This window comes from Microchirus variegatus (genome assembly GCF_963457635.1).
Source record: "Microchirus variegatus genome assembly, chromosome: 22".
Lineage (NCBI taxonomy): Eukaryota > Metazoa > Chordata > Actinopteri > Pleuronectiformes > Soleidae > Microchirus > Microchirus variegatus.
In genome coordinates, this window is record NC_139823.1 from 4,959,683 (window position 1) to 4,973,154 (window position 13,472).

Sequence of the window (13,472 nt, forward strand, 5' to 3'; positions counted from 1 at the left end):
TGGTGCCACTTGCTGTTAGTTCTTGGCTTGTGTAGAGGGAGTGCAGCCAGATGTTCCAGGATCAGTATACCATCACACCCTCTTGAGAGGAGTAGTTGCCAAAATGATGCAAAAAAAAAAAGAAAACCCTGTTGTATAATTTTGTGCAAAAATACAAGATCCAGCATTGTGTGGCAACTACAAGGCTAAAGAATACAAAACCTGAAAATAAAAAAGCAGAAGAAACAAAAGTTACCATATAACAACTTCCCAAAAAAAGGCAATAAAAGCAACTCTGTGTGAGAAAATGTATCACAGAGCTGAGGCCAGTAAGAATAAAGACTAGCTTAGAATTCTGCACAATTTCAAAACTGCCTTAAGATAAAGTTCTTAAAGTGGCTGTCAGATGCTGCTCTGAAGTCAGAAGTAAGACTTGTGTGTGTGAAGTCCTTCAGTTTCCACTTTCATTTCCCTCAGCCTGAAAAAAACAACCCTGCCCTGAAAAGAGGGAGCTGTTGCTGTCCCCCGCATGTCCTCTTTCCAGCAATATTTTAAAGATGACTCTTAATTCAGGTGTCAGATCAAACCTCTGTCACTTCATTACAGCATATGCCAAGTTTTCTTTCAGCTGGATGAGTACAGTATGGAAGCCCATTTCCACCAGTGTTAAAAAAAAAAAAAAAAAAAAAATCCCACTATCTCAAAATAATGAGATAGTATCTCGATATATTGACTTAGTATCTCAAAATAATTAGATAGTATCTCGATATATTGACTTAGTATCTCAAAATAATGAAATATCTCAATATATTGACTTAGTATCTCAAAATAATGAGATACTAACTCAAAATAATGACTTAATATCTCAATATAATTATTTTGAGATAAGTCAATATATTGAGATACTAAGTCATTATTTTGAGATGCTAAGTCAATATATTGAGATAATTAGTCAATATATTGAGATACTATTTCAAAATAATGAGATAGTATCTCAAGATATCTCATTATTTTGAGATAGTATCTCAAGATATTATCTCATTATTATGAGATACTAAGTCAATATAATGAGATACTAAGTCATTATTTTGAGATACTAAGCCAACATAATGAGATACTAAGTCATTATTTTGAGATCCTGTCAATAAATTGAGATACTAAGTCATTATTTTGAGATACTAAGTCAATATATTGAGATACTAAGTCAATATATTGAGATACTATATCATTATTTTGAGATACTAAGTCAATATATTGAGATACTAAGTCAATAAATTGAGCTACTAAGTCAATATATTGAGATACTATATCATTATTTTGAGATAGTGGGATCTTTTTTTTAAAACATTTTTTTTACACTGGCTTTTACTCAGTGCTCTCCCTGAACTTAAACTTTTCCTTGCCACACACTCTCTTGACCCCATGATGCGTTTCCTCCAAGGTCAAAGACAACTGCTTATGTAAACGGGTGAACAAGAAAGAAAAATACAACAGGATTCAAACCCAGCTCTAATCTCCCTTCTCAAGACGACGGCGGAAAAGGATCTCGTATGACAGAAGAGTCTTTATAATGGATTGGGAGAAAAGATGACGAGAGCCCACGCAATCAATCCACCCTGTGGTGCAAGAACCAAATCCCCAAAGGAAACTCATAAACATTCAATTTGTTCAAGGCTGCTTCAAAAATGTATTTTTTTTTGGTTTCTCATTTATTGTACCTTTGGTGCAGATGCAGTGAAGCGCTGTGGTAGCATGACGACCAATCAAATACGCAGGAAAACCGGTTTGCCGCCTCTGCCATTGCCGCAATCATTTCCACCACACTGACAGGCCATCCATTATAATTCACTCGAAGTAGATTATACATTAAATTAATTTAATTCTAATTTCAGTTAATTTGGAATTAATCAGTCATGTAATTTGTTTTTCTTTTTTTAAATGTTAAGATGAGCAAGGATATTCATGAAGCTGTTGAACTGAATGGGTAAGTTTCATATTAAAGGGAGGAAGAGGAAAAAAACAGGGATCAAGGGAATGTGAATTCTACCTCATCTCATCTGAGCTGAGCCCAGTGAAACTTCACTTTGGCTGCCGTTCTCCACATATGGAGTTTTCAGGGAAGGGAAGAGAAAAGCATTTGGCTCCACAAAGTGCATGAAATCCTGCCCATGGTTTGATGATAATGGATCAGGGCTTGAGGAGACATACATTTTGTCTGTGAGGCTTTTGGTAGATGCCACAAAAGCATGTTTTTGTCTGCAGTAAAATGAGCAAGGTTGGACAGGTAATAACCTAATTACCAAGCGTATATCCAGGATCCCCTGCGTTTATTTATATATTTATAATATGGTTAGAAGCAGCATCCTTGTTGCAGAGAGGTGACATTGTAAATTGAAATGAGAGTGGATTGGAAGGGAGGCATTGCATCAGAGTCTGTTGCTGGTTTGAAATGGGCATGCAGCTCATTTGAGTTGAGCTGCCTATGTTTTTGGCTTTGTCCAGGCTATAGTAAACAGTAAACAGACCTTGAATGATCTGACTTTGGATGTTTGACAGAGTAATTACTTTGCAAAAGGACAATTTGTGAAACGTAATTGATGAACTTACTGCCTCACTGTGACAAATTCCGGGAGTAGAGTGGCCAGATTGGCAAGAAGCACAACTGTCAAAGCTGGAGCTCACTGTAGTCGCGGCTCTGGGGTCAATATTGTAAACAGAGTTTCTGCTCCAACACAAACAATTTTGATCAGAGTGCTCCCACTGATCCAAACATTTACTTATTCAAATGTACTCCCAGTTAGTTCCTAAAAAGACAAATAAGGCCTTTATCTGGCAGAGCGTGGTTGAAATATGCTCTTACTGATGGATGGGTTAGTGTTAGAAGAGTCTGTCTGTCATCCATTTGTTTATTTTTTGCTTACAGTGTTCTGAGCTGCTAACACAGATTAAGATTCAGGCCTGTGTTGAGACCTTTCTAACCTCTAATCAGCATAGCTGTAGCACGATGCAGTTTCCTGACTTTAATTATGGAATATTATTATAATTCCATGACAACACCGAGGTCATTGAATCTTTGCAAACTGACCTTTACAGTTTTGAGTGAATTCTCAGCTCCAACTAATGCTCTTAATGTCGAGAAAGGACAATCGCACAACATTTCAGTGTGGTATGATTTAAAACTGTACAGAAAAGGTAAACAGATGCTCATGCGGGCATCCATTGTATATGAATGAATACCTTCGGTCGTAAGTAGACTTTGACAAGTCTTAAAATGTTGGTCTCGTTTCCAGAAGTTATAGCCAGGACATAAAGAGAGTGGATGAAGATGGACTGAGAAAAGAGATATAATAGTGTCACATGCAATTAGATCCAAACCCAAGCAAGAGCTGAAAATGGATGATTTCCCAGAGGGTTGTGCTAATCCACTAAAGTGCTACGGCACCTTGTCATGCATGTCTTTAAACAAATCATATTTTTATCCTGACGTAAGGTCACGCTGTTTACATGCATTTCTGTTTCAGCCAGAATAATTACATTTAGCATTGCTCTCTAAAACATTATGAACTAAATGTTCCCAGTGTGTGTATGCATGTGTGTGTGTGTGTGTATCAACAGCGACATATGTGTCAAGTCTCTGGGTCTCACGATTCAATTGTAACTGATGAATGTGTTTTCCCAAGACCCCTTCATCAAGCAGCCGCGGGCAAACCTGAAAGGACGGGCAACACTCATCAATACTTGTACATAAATTCAAGTATGTGGCGTGTGTCACGACTAAATATGTTACGCGTAATCATGAGCAGCGCGATAATGTATTGGAATGGATGCGTATCTGCGCTGGTGAACTGATGTATGAGGTATGTCGGTGGCTGTGCATATTTGCAAGGAGAATTTAATTCATAGCCGAGATATTCAAGTGCCATGAATTTTGGGTCAATATATGGAGCTACTGTAAGCTGCCTGGAATAGTTTATAAGGACAAATGCTGTCATTATGAGGTTAAGAAGCTTGGCTTGCTGTGATATTTATCCAACTTGCACAGTGTTATGGTTAACCTACTTTTGCTTGGTTCAAAAGTGTGTGTGGGGGTGGAGATGGATATGGATATTCTCTTCAATGCTTTAATCATGATGACAGTGCCTCCTATTTAAGAAGGGTATCAAAGTTACATGAAAATAACGCAACCTTTGTATGTACCCGAACCAGAATAAGGTCAAAGGTGTGCGGGGTAATCTCGAGGCAGTCTATCTGCAATCAGTGAACATTAAAAGCCTGTTGGATTACTTTGGGTACACTATATATATGTATATATATATACACAGACACACGCACACACACATACACTATTAGCACTAAAGCTACCAATTAACGCTGTTTTTTGTGTATCTGCGCCATTACCTTGTCTATGAAGCCCCGAAGGTCCGAAACAGTTCAGCTACTGCTGAGAACGCTGTGTTGTATTGTAATCTCGAGCTCAGCTAGATCGCTGATGCGTACATTGAACCGCAGAAGAAGAACGTCCGTTGTGGAGGTGTTTCACGAGCGACAGTGTCTTCTGACTCGGTGTCCGACTCCGGGTCAAAGTCATAAAAGGGACTGCGGCTGGGAGTCGTGACAAAGCTATTTTTAAACACTGTTAAAACAATGTTTTGTTGAGTAGCAGTGCATCCACCGTTCCAGAGGGGGAGCTGGCGTGCCGATTACGTCACTTCCAGGTATTGGCCAATCACAAGACAGTTGGGAAAGCTCTCGCTGGCTGGCCAATCACAACATAGTCTGTCTTCTGGGGGTGAGATTTCAGTCTGAAACTGCACGGCTTACGAGAGCTTCAGTGAGGGGAGATTTAGATCGGCTTATTTACAGCAACTAGGAGGTTTCTGACCATAAAAACTTAGACCTCCATAGCTCACATATATGTGAGATTGGAACACTATGAGAGCTTTAAGCATTAATAAATATTGAATTCATCATTTATAACGCATGAATACTCATTAGTATGTGGTTTATAAACACAGTAATAAATGTGGTACTCATGTGTTGAAGTGTTGGTATGTACTGAGCGACTGCTGGACACACAGAGAGAGAGGTGAGAGAGCAGTCCCTTGTAAGTCGAACAAAGAGCTTGTTTGTTGGAGGCGGATGCTGATTGGCTGCTTGAGTACAGCAGCTATTTGGACACTGTTCTTCAGCTGATGGGATGAGTAAAACATTTATAACTGTGTTTATAAAGGGCAACCCTAATGATTATTCATGCGTTATAAATGATACATTCACTATTTATTAATGCATAACTAATGCTAATAGTGTGTACTTATTATAAAGTGCTATCTTATTTTGCTGATTTCTTACCACACAATGGCAGAAAAGAAAAACATCATTCAAGTCACATTGTGACACGTTAAAAGGTTTTATTGATTCAGCTGTCACTTACTTATTGTCTTTCGAGCATTATCGTGCACCAACCGTAAAAATCCAGATTTAGCATGTTTAAATAGATTAACAATAAATCAAACTGCCAATCCCCCCCCCCCCCCCCAAAAAAAACAAACAAAATAAACATTGCACAACAGCAGATGAGCTTTTAGGGAGAGGTTAAAGAAAGTGGAAGAAAAGGCAAGTCAGGGATAATTTAAGTTTTAGTGCAAACTCAGGGGGTTGAAAGCAAACTTCATCACATACAGTGTGTACAATATATCACAGTTACCCTTTTCTTCATTTTGCCATAGGTTACACTATAGTCATCAGATGAAACACACCTGAGACAGCTGACCCATGCAAGTAAGAGGTAAAAGGTCTGTATTTATATCACGCTTTAATAGTTGATGGCCACTAAAAAGGATTTACAGTTCTGCCATTCACCCTTTCACACCCATCCACACACATAAATCCATACAGAGAATCTCAATATGCAACACTATTTTTTTTCATCATTCATACACCGCTGGTCAGGGTTATTTGGATTTCAATGTCTTGCCCAAGGACTGGTCTTTTGATCAGTAGATAAACCACTCTTAATAATATGCACAAACATTTCCTCCTGAGCTGCTATATTTGTGCATATATAAACATTGGTGTACATCGTCATGTTCTGACATTGGGTAAACTGTGTTTTCAAATGAGAAACTATAATAATAAAAGTATAAATTGACTCACCCTAACAGGTTTAGTAATGGGGCAGCGTGATGGTTGTCACTTGAACGCACTGTACACACCCACACAGTCCTCAGTCGAATTTTAATCAGCCAAAATACATTGATACACCTGTGTGGGTGGACCACCGGTGAATCAAGGCTTTAATGTCAGTTGCTGTTCTGCAAAACATCCAAATTTGGCATAAATAAATAAACAAATAACATTATAATTTCCATGTTTGCTGTTGCTCCCCGAGTGTGATTTTCCACCATTCTGTGCAATGTTTTTTTTTTTTGAGAGCTTACTTTCAGGTTGAGGAGAGCATTTGAGTGCACAAAGGATAGGTTTTGTACTTTGACAAGTACAACAACACAGTGATGAATAGCAAACACTAAATCACACATGTAAGCTTCAATTTTTCCCTGTGTGTTGATGTATAAAAAAAACAACAACACCACATTAAAATGGATAGAAATCGTTAGCTTCTTGTAGAATGGAAAAAAAAATAAATTATGTAATTAATCCATGCAAATGTTACAGTTAGCAGCCAGAACCAAGTAGACAGATAACAGGAGAAAAAACAGACAAGCAACTTCACTTCTGTTAGTTTTGGCCTCGCTCGGCAGAATGTATTTATTCAGTTTGTCATATAAAAACAATACGAACATTATGTTCATCAATTACTTCAAACTGTCCAGTAATGCATTGTCTCACCGTCTTTAAATCAACAATCAAAATCAAATCACACATCGTCTCCAGCCTTCAGTATCCTTCCTGAGTCATATTGATATTTCTGTTCATTAAACCGATAAAAAAAATAATAGCAATATCTGCTACAATCCCAGGTTACTTCATATAATCTTAAATAAAACAACTATGTTAACCTTCCTACTTACTTTAGGATGCTGTTACTAGTCTTAGATAGTTAGAAAGTGCATGATGTTACAGCCTTATTAACATTTTACTTATTTTCTTAATCTTCTACAATTGCTTTTAACATTTTGTAAACACAAGTAAACTTTTAATAACATCCTAACCCATTACACATATCCACACAATAGAAAATCATCATCAACAGTGGTGTAGTGTGGTCAGGTTGCCAAACCAGCAGAACAATAACCCACAAAACGAGTATGCACATAATGAATTGTATTATATTTAGTGTTTTTAAAGAAAACGACATCTCTGGATGTGCAAAAACAAATTACATGAGTATATTTTTTTTGTCAAAAAAACAGAGTTGAATGCCCATTTTTAAGTGGTTATAGTGAAGTCATGGCCTTTTTATACCTGTGTATCACGTAGACTACAGCACTGAGTCAATCCAAATGCATTGGAGCGAAACTAAACCTCTGTATCTACTTGGACGTAAAGGAAAGAGTTTACCGCAGCGCCATTTTGTAAAATTCTCGGCACCCGGAAAACCAGATTGATCGATTTTACACACACACATCTCAACATTTCCTTACAAAACACTTTCCCCAGCAAATCGTATAATCTATATAATATATAGCAAACGTATTTTAGGTTTCACATACCGACAAACAGGAGAAAGAACAAACACAGGGCAACTTCACTTCCGTTTGTTTCGGGCCTCGCGCGCTCAGCAGAATGACGGAAACAGACCGTGACGACGTAAAAGCCGTAAAGCGACTGCTGTAAACACCGGTCCGACAGGTGAAGTCAAGCGCACCGCTGCCTCCTGCTGGCCACAGAGAGGAATGTCATGTAGGAAGTGAATCACGAAAAAATAAGTACTTTCCATTACAGACATATTATAAAAATAGTATATATATATATCTATATATATATAGATATATATATATATTGACAATAATAAAACAGGTGCCTATAGAACAAAAAGTGGGGAAAAACAACAACAGACATTTATTTTAAATTACATAAATAATAGTGTGGACAACTGTAATTAAAATTCGTACCAGGAGCCGTTTCGGCCAATGCCGTTCGTGGCTCGGGTTCTAACAAGTGTATTTATATATGTAATCTAATGTTGTATATGATACATTCAATAATGGGATAATAATGACCAAATGTCATATTATTACTGTTATAAATAACATTGCTAACAAATGTATATTATATTCTATCACCTCGCTGACAGCTGTGCCTCAGCTACACACTGTGTTTAAAAGACAGTGAGGTCATGTTTTCATTATAACATGATACTAAGTGGGGGGCCACATGTAATCGATTGGGGGGCCCGCCAGTTTGAGACCCTTGTATTAAAAGCATGTTGGTAAAACATGTAAAAATAAAACAGGTAATAATGACCCTCACACACAATAAATACATACATAAATATATAAATAAAGACACTGAATCCACCTCCAAGCTACATTATTGTCTGCAGAGAGAACTCTATATTGGACTTATGAGAGGTCTCCACTTGAACCGTTACAAAGGCCACTGTATATGTGCTGTATTTAGAGGCGTTGTGTCATACTTGTACTGTTACCTTCAGTGTGTTTAACCGGCTGAACAACAAAGAGGACTCTCCGATAAGCTCTGTGCCTGCATGACACTTAATCGGGCCATCCTGTTCGATGTCTGCCACTTAAATCAGATAAGACAGGTTTGCACCACAGCAAACTGCATTGATTCAATAAACTTTGCATCGATTTGAAAAGGCTAGCCATGCAACAGCTAACTCTGCTCAGTGTCTCCCTTCTTCGTTCTCACCTTCACATTTTCTATCTAATTTGTGACGGCAGACAAAGCACTTAAAGGGTGAAGGATTTAGACTCAGAACTTTGACGGATATGACAGAGTGCATTTAGCTTTTCCACTTTATGCAGATATTGGCCCACTTTGTCACTAAAAAGGCATATGGAGAGGACTATTTTTTGCCCAAATTCAAAGTAAGGAAAGTGTGTCATGACCCAGTAACACAAAGCAAAACCTGTGTGAAGTCCTGCCGGAGCGTTCCCTCATGCTGTATCCTTTCTTGGCATTAAACATTAATAATGATTGACAGATTGGCATGCATTTGAACTCCTCCCAGGAGAGAAAACCATCAGTAACACCTTTTAAATGAGTCCTCAAAACGAAAAAACATAGCTTTGTAGTCAAGATTTATTTATTTTTTTGTCAGATGGGGTCAGTAAAAAGTGTTGATTCCTGTGGGTGTGAATGAAAACTAAATGCAGCCAAATGTTCCATTTAAAAAACGGGGACAAAACAATAGATGAAGGGCAGTGTCAAAGTCTGTCTCCACTCACAAAGGGAGAATCAGTTGTGAGAGACGACTTGCATTAACACAGGCATAATATTACAACGCGACTTTGAATCCAAATGAAGGAAATCATACTGAATAGGGACGATTTGCATTTGCATCTATCCCCCACTTCGCCGCGCTTCATAGAAACTTAACAACACATTATTCAGTTTTGTATTCAAGTTTTTTTGCGAGCGCCCAGACGCCGTGCTGCAACGCAACAACAGCGAGTGTGCTATATTCCATCCTGACTAAAGTGACACCATGCTCAGCATTTCTCATCGTTTTCTTTGAGTCTAGACTAGGTAAGATGTTGTGAATAGTATTATATAATCTGTTGGTGAATGCATTCATGACAAGAGTCAAATTAACAGACAAATTACGAATACCCAGGAACCACACACACATTACAAGATGAACAGAATATGACGTCCAAGATGGCTCAAAGTTCCATATTTAGTTTCTCGATTCACTGGTGTACAAAGGCATTTTTCAGTCTAACCTTATTGATTTGTGGAACCCTGAACCTCCACTCGGATGATACTAGTTTGTATCCATGGTTCAGGCCGTGCTTCGGGTCAGAGGCAATGTTCTTAGTCAGTCTCAACATGTCATTGTGGGGTCGGATGATTCATAATGGTTTTCAATTGGTTGACCTACAATCTTTGAGCAGATTTTCATTTCATGAAGTCGTTTTGATTCCACAGCAGCGGTGGGCAGACTTGTGTACCGCGTGGTATTTACAGTACTGCACAACACTCCACACCACAGAGGTATGAAACAACAACACAACATAAGGCGTCGGGAGGAAATAGATCTTTTGATTTGTCTTTTTGCAGACAAGTTCCACGTGGTCTTCTAATGCTGGTAATGGGAACTTTATGGCAGTCAGATGACGATCCAAACACCGTCTCTTCAGTGTTAGCAGTGTTTATGTTGACAGCGTCATTCTCGTTCCGCCGTCATTCACTTCCACGTTGGTGAAAGCGCAGGTTCGTCTGAGTCACCAAACAAGGTGAGGAAAACTGCGTCATCAGAGCACTTTAAATTATATTGATTTGGTGTATTTGCACTACAGGCATCGTCGGCGTGAAGCGTACACAGAACAGCTGAGCTCACACATCCCTGGGGGGGGCAGAGGCGCAGCTTGTGAACAGGCAAGGCAGGCAACTGCTTGGGGCCCCGAGCTGATAGGGGGCCCCCAACACTCGGAGCCTGAGGGCTGTTTTTACTGAAAGTTGCAGTAACCAGCCGCCTCCCCGTCCCCCTTAAAAAACAATGGGCGATTTGCAATGACATCTCAGTAGCTAGTAGAAACCTCCCTAAAGGGGCCCCACCTCACGTTAACCTGTGTGAAGTTATCGTTTTGCAAGTTGGAAAATGAAGAGGATTATTTACAGTGTAATGCATATCTTTTTTTACTCAGTTTATATATGTTTTTTTTCAGTTATTTACAGTATTTTATTGTTCTATATATTTATATTGTTTTATAATGTGGGTTCTTTACAGTGTAATGTATTTTTTTTTACTAAGTTTATATAGATTTTTAAAAGCTATTTACAGTATTTTATTGTTCTTTACATTTATATTTTCACATGCTTTTTAATTACAAGGTGTTTCCATGTTATTTCATTCATTTAAAAAAAAAGAAAAATTGAACTCATACATTTTTCGTTTGTGTCCTATGGAGATTATTTGTAACATAATGGTGATGAACACTGGTTGGAAGGGCCCCCTGGCAATTTTTGCGTAGGGCCCCTACAGACTCTAGAATCGCCTCTGGGGGGCCCCAACATTGGTCGTGACAGCAGAAGACAGATTTTTGTTGTCTTTTACTAACTGGACTCTGTTAGTCAGGAAGGAGGCGTACCAGTGAATCAGAAAGGGCTTTATATTCCCCTTTGAATCATTTTTGTCACCAACATCTCAGCTTGTGTTGTGTTTAAGTTCTCATGAGCTGTCCAGAAATATCGTTTGGTAATAATATGAACCAGTGTGGCGAGCGCATCTCCAGTTCCTCGCCTTGCTTGTATGCAAACTGATACGGGTCGAGTTTATCTTGTGTTGTACTGATGAGATAGTGAAGCAAAAACCCTCTCTAGGGCTTTCACGTGTTGTAATAAAAGGTGTTCCTTTTAATGAAAGACACATTAGTGACATACTGTAAAGGTTAGTTTATTTTAAGGTGTGCTGTCATTTGGTTTGAACATATAAATTTGTGAAACTACTTTTCACACCTTTGATTATTCCACTTGATTAAATAAACATGTGAGAGGGAAAGTGTTTAACTATTATATATATATATATTTTTTTTTTGAATAATTAATTAACACTGTGTATAATTAAAGTAATTGCAAATTACAGCACCTTTACGGTAAATTCAGAAGCATCACATTTTAATAACTTTACTTTACAGTGTTTTTGATGAGCAGGTTTGTCTTCTTCCTGTAAAACAAACACGCAAAAAAGCAAGCGGCAAATATTTTTCGCCCCAAAGGCATTTGTGCATTTTTCTTCAATGACGTCTCATGGTTAAAGCAGAGAAATACTATCTCACTATTGTTTATGTGTTGTGTTGACTGTTGTTTCCCCACCAACAGTTCTCAGCCAAGTGGAACCGTATCCCATAGCATTTTGGTGGAGGTGGAAGACAAGCTCTTAATCGGCTGTGTTATTGAATTATTGAATTAAAAGCTTAAGTACTCAGGGTGAGCATGTCAGTTTTTCACAACTGAATGGTACACTGCTCATTCCATTTTCATCTGAATAGATCATTTGTGTATGTAAAATGCCAAAGAAAGGAAGTATTACACAGATCACTTTCATTGTCTGTAATTCCCTTTCAATGTGACTGTAATCATTCTGAGAGACGAGTCATATGCAGTGTTACGTTCACACAACACTGCATGCTAGTCCTTAATCTGCATTCACCTTCCCTCAACGACATAGCACTTTTTTGTCAAGCACCAGTTCTGTCGCTTAGTGTTAATTAAGACAGGGTTTGCTTCCAAGCAAATTGTTTACAATTATGACAGAAGTGGAAGTTTAACCTGCTTTGCATCCTCACAGTGTGAAAAATTGGAGGAGCGAGCGTTGCGGCAAAATGGTTCAGCCCCTTTTGTACTTGACATTCTGCTCACCTGTCTTCATCCCCCCCCCCCATGTTCCAAAAAACCCAGAGAACGATACAGATAAAATGATGTGATATTTCTGTCTGTATTTCAATGGGATGAGTTGCTGTGACCCACGCAATCTTCCTCTCAAAGAGTATTTCAACTTATGCAGATGAGCTCATCAGAGCTGCCTGCTGAGATGAGACATCTAGGTCTGGAATTGTGTCAATACCAGCACCAAAACAAATGCAAATCAAAATCCAAATTAATGTGTTTTCCCTGAGGAGAAACGGAGTCATACTTATAGTCGGCTCTCAGTAGATGACAGGATTTTGTTATCCACAGCTCATGAGAAAACAAGGCCTTCTCAACTACTGCTCACTGAGCCTGGGCACAAAAGTCACTATCTCCAGACGGAGCAGGTAAAATGAAACAGAAGTCTTTTGCGTGATTGTCTTACAGATGAAAAACACAAAACATTTTTCCAGATTCCTAAGTAGAAATTTGCAAACGTGCGTCACGGTTTGCTCTTTATCTCCTGATATCTCAAGCAGATGCAGCGAATGCTATGGATTTCCGGTCACAGCTAAATTCATTCCCTCCTCTACTGATATGAATAAGCATGAAAAAAATACTATCCTCACTATAATCTCCCTGTCTTTGGTTCAACATATAAAGGTGCATTATGTAATAAATCTAAATCAACTGGCCATAAAATCCTCCTAATATGTCACAGAGACTCAGGAATAATGTTCATATAACAAACTGAACTCACCAACAACAACAGTACAGACAAAATATTTGCATAAAAAAAGATATTGTGCAGACTGCAAATCATGTTTATGTTTTGAAATCATGTTTTGGCATGTGGCGCCACCTACCAATCATTGCAATCAGTAGAGTCTCAGCTGCCGAGCAACCACGGGTTGCCAGTTAGGTCGGAAAAGGATACCTAAAAGACCTTGGTATTTTGAATTTGAATGTAGTAACCGTTTTTGGCCACAATCTTACAT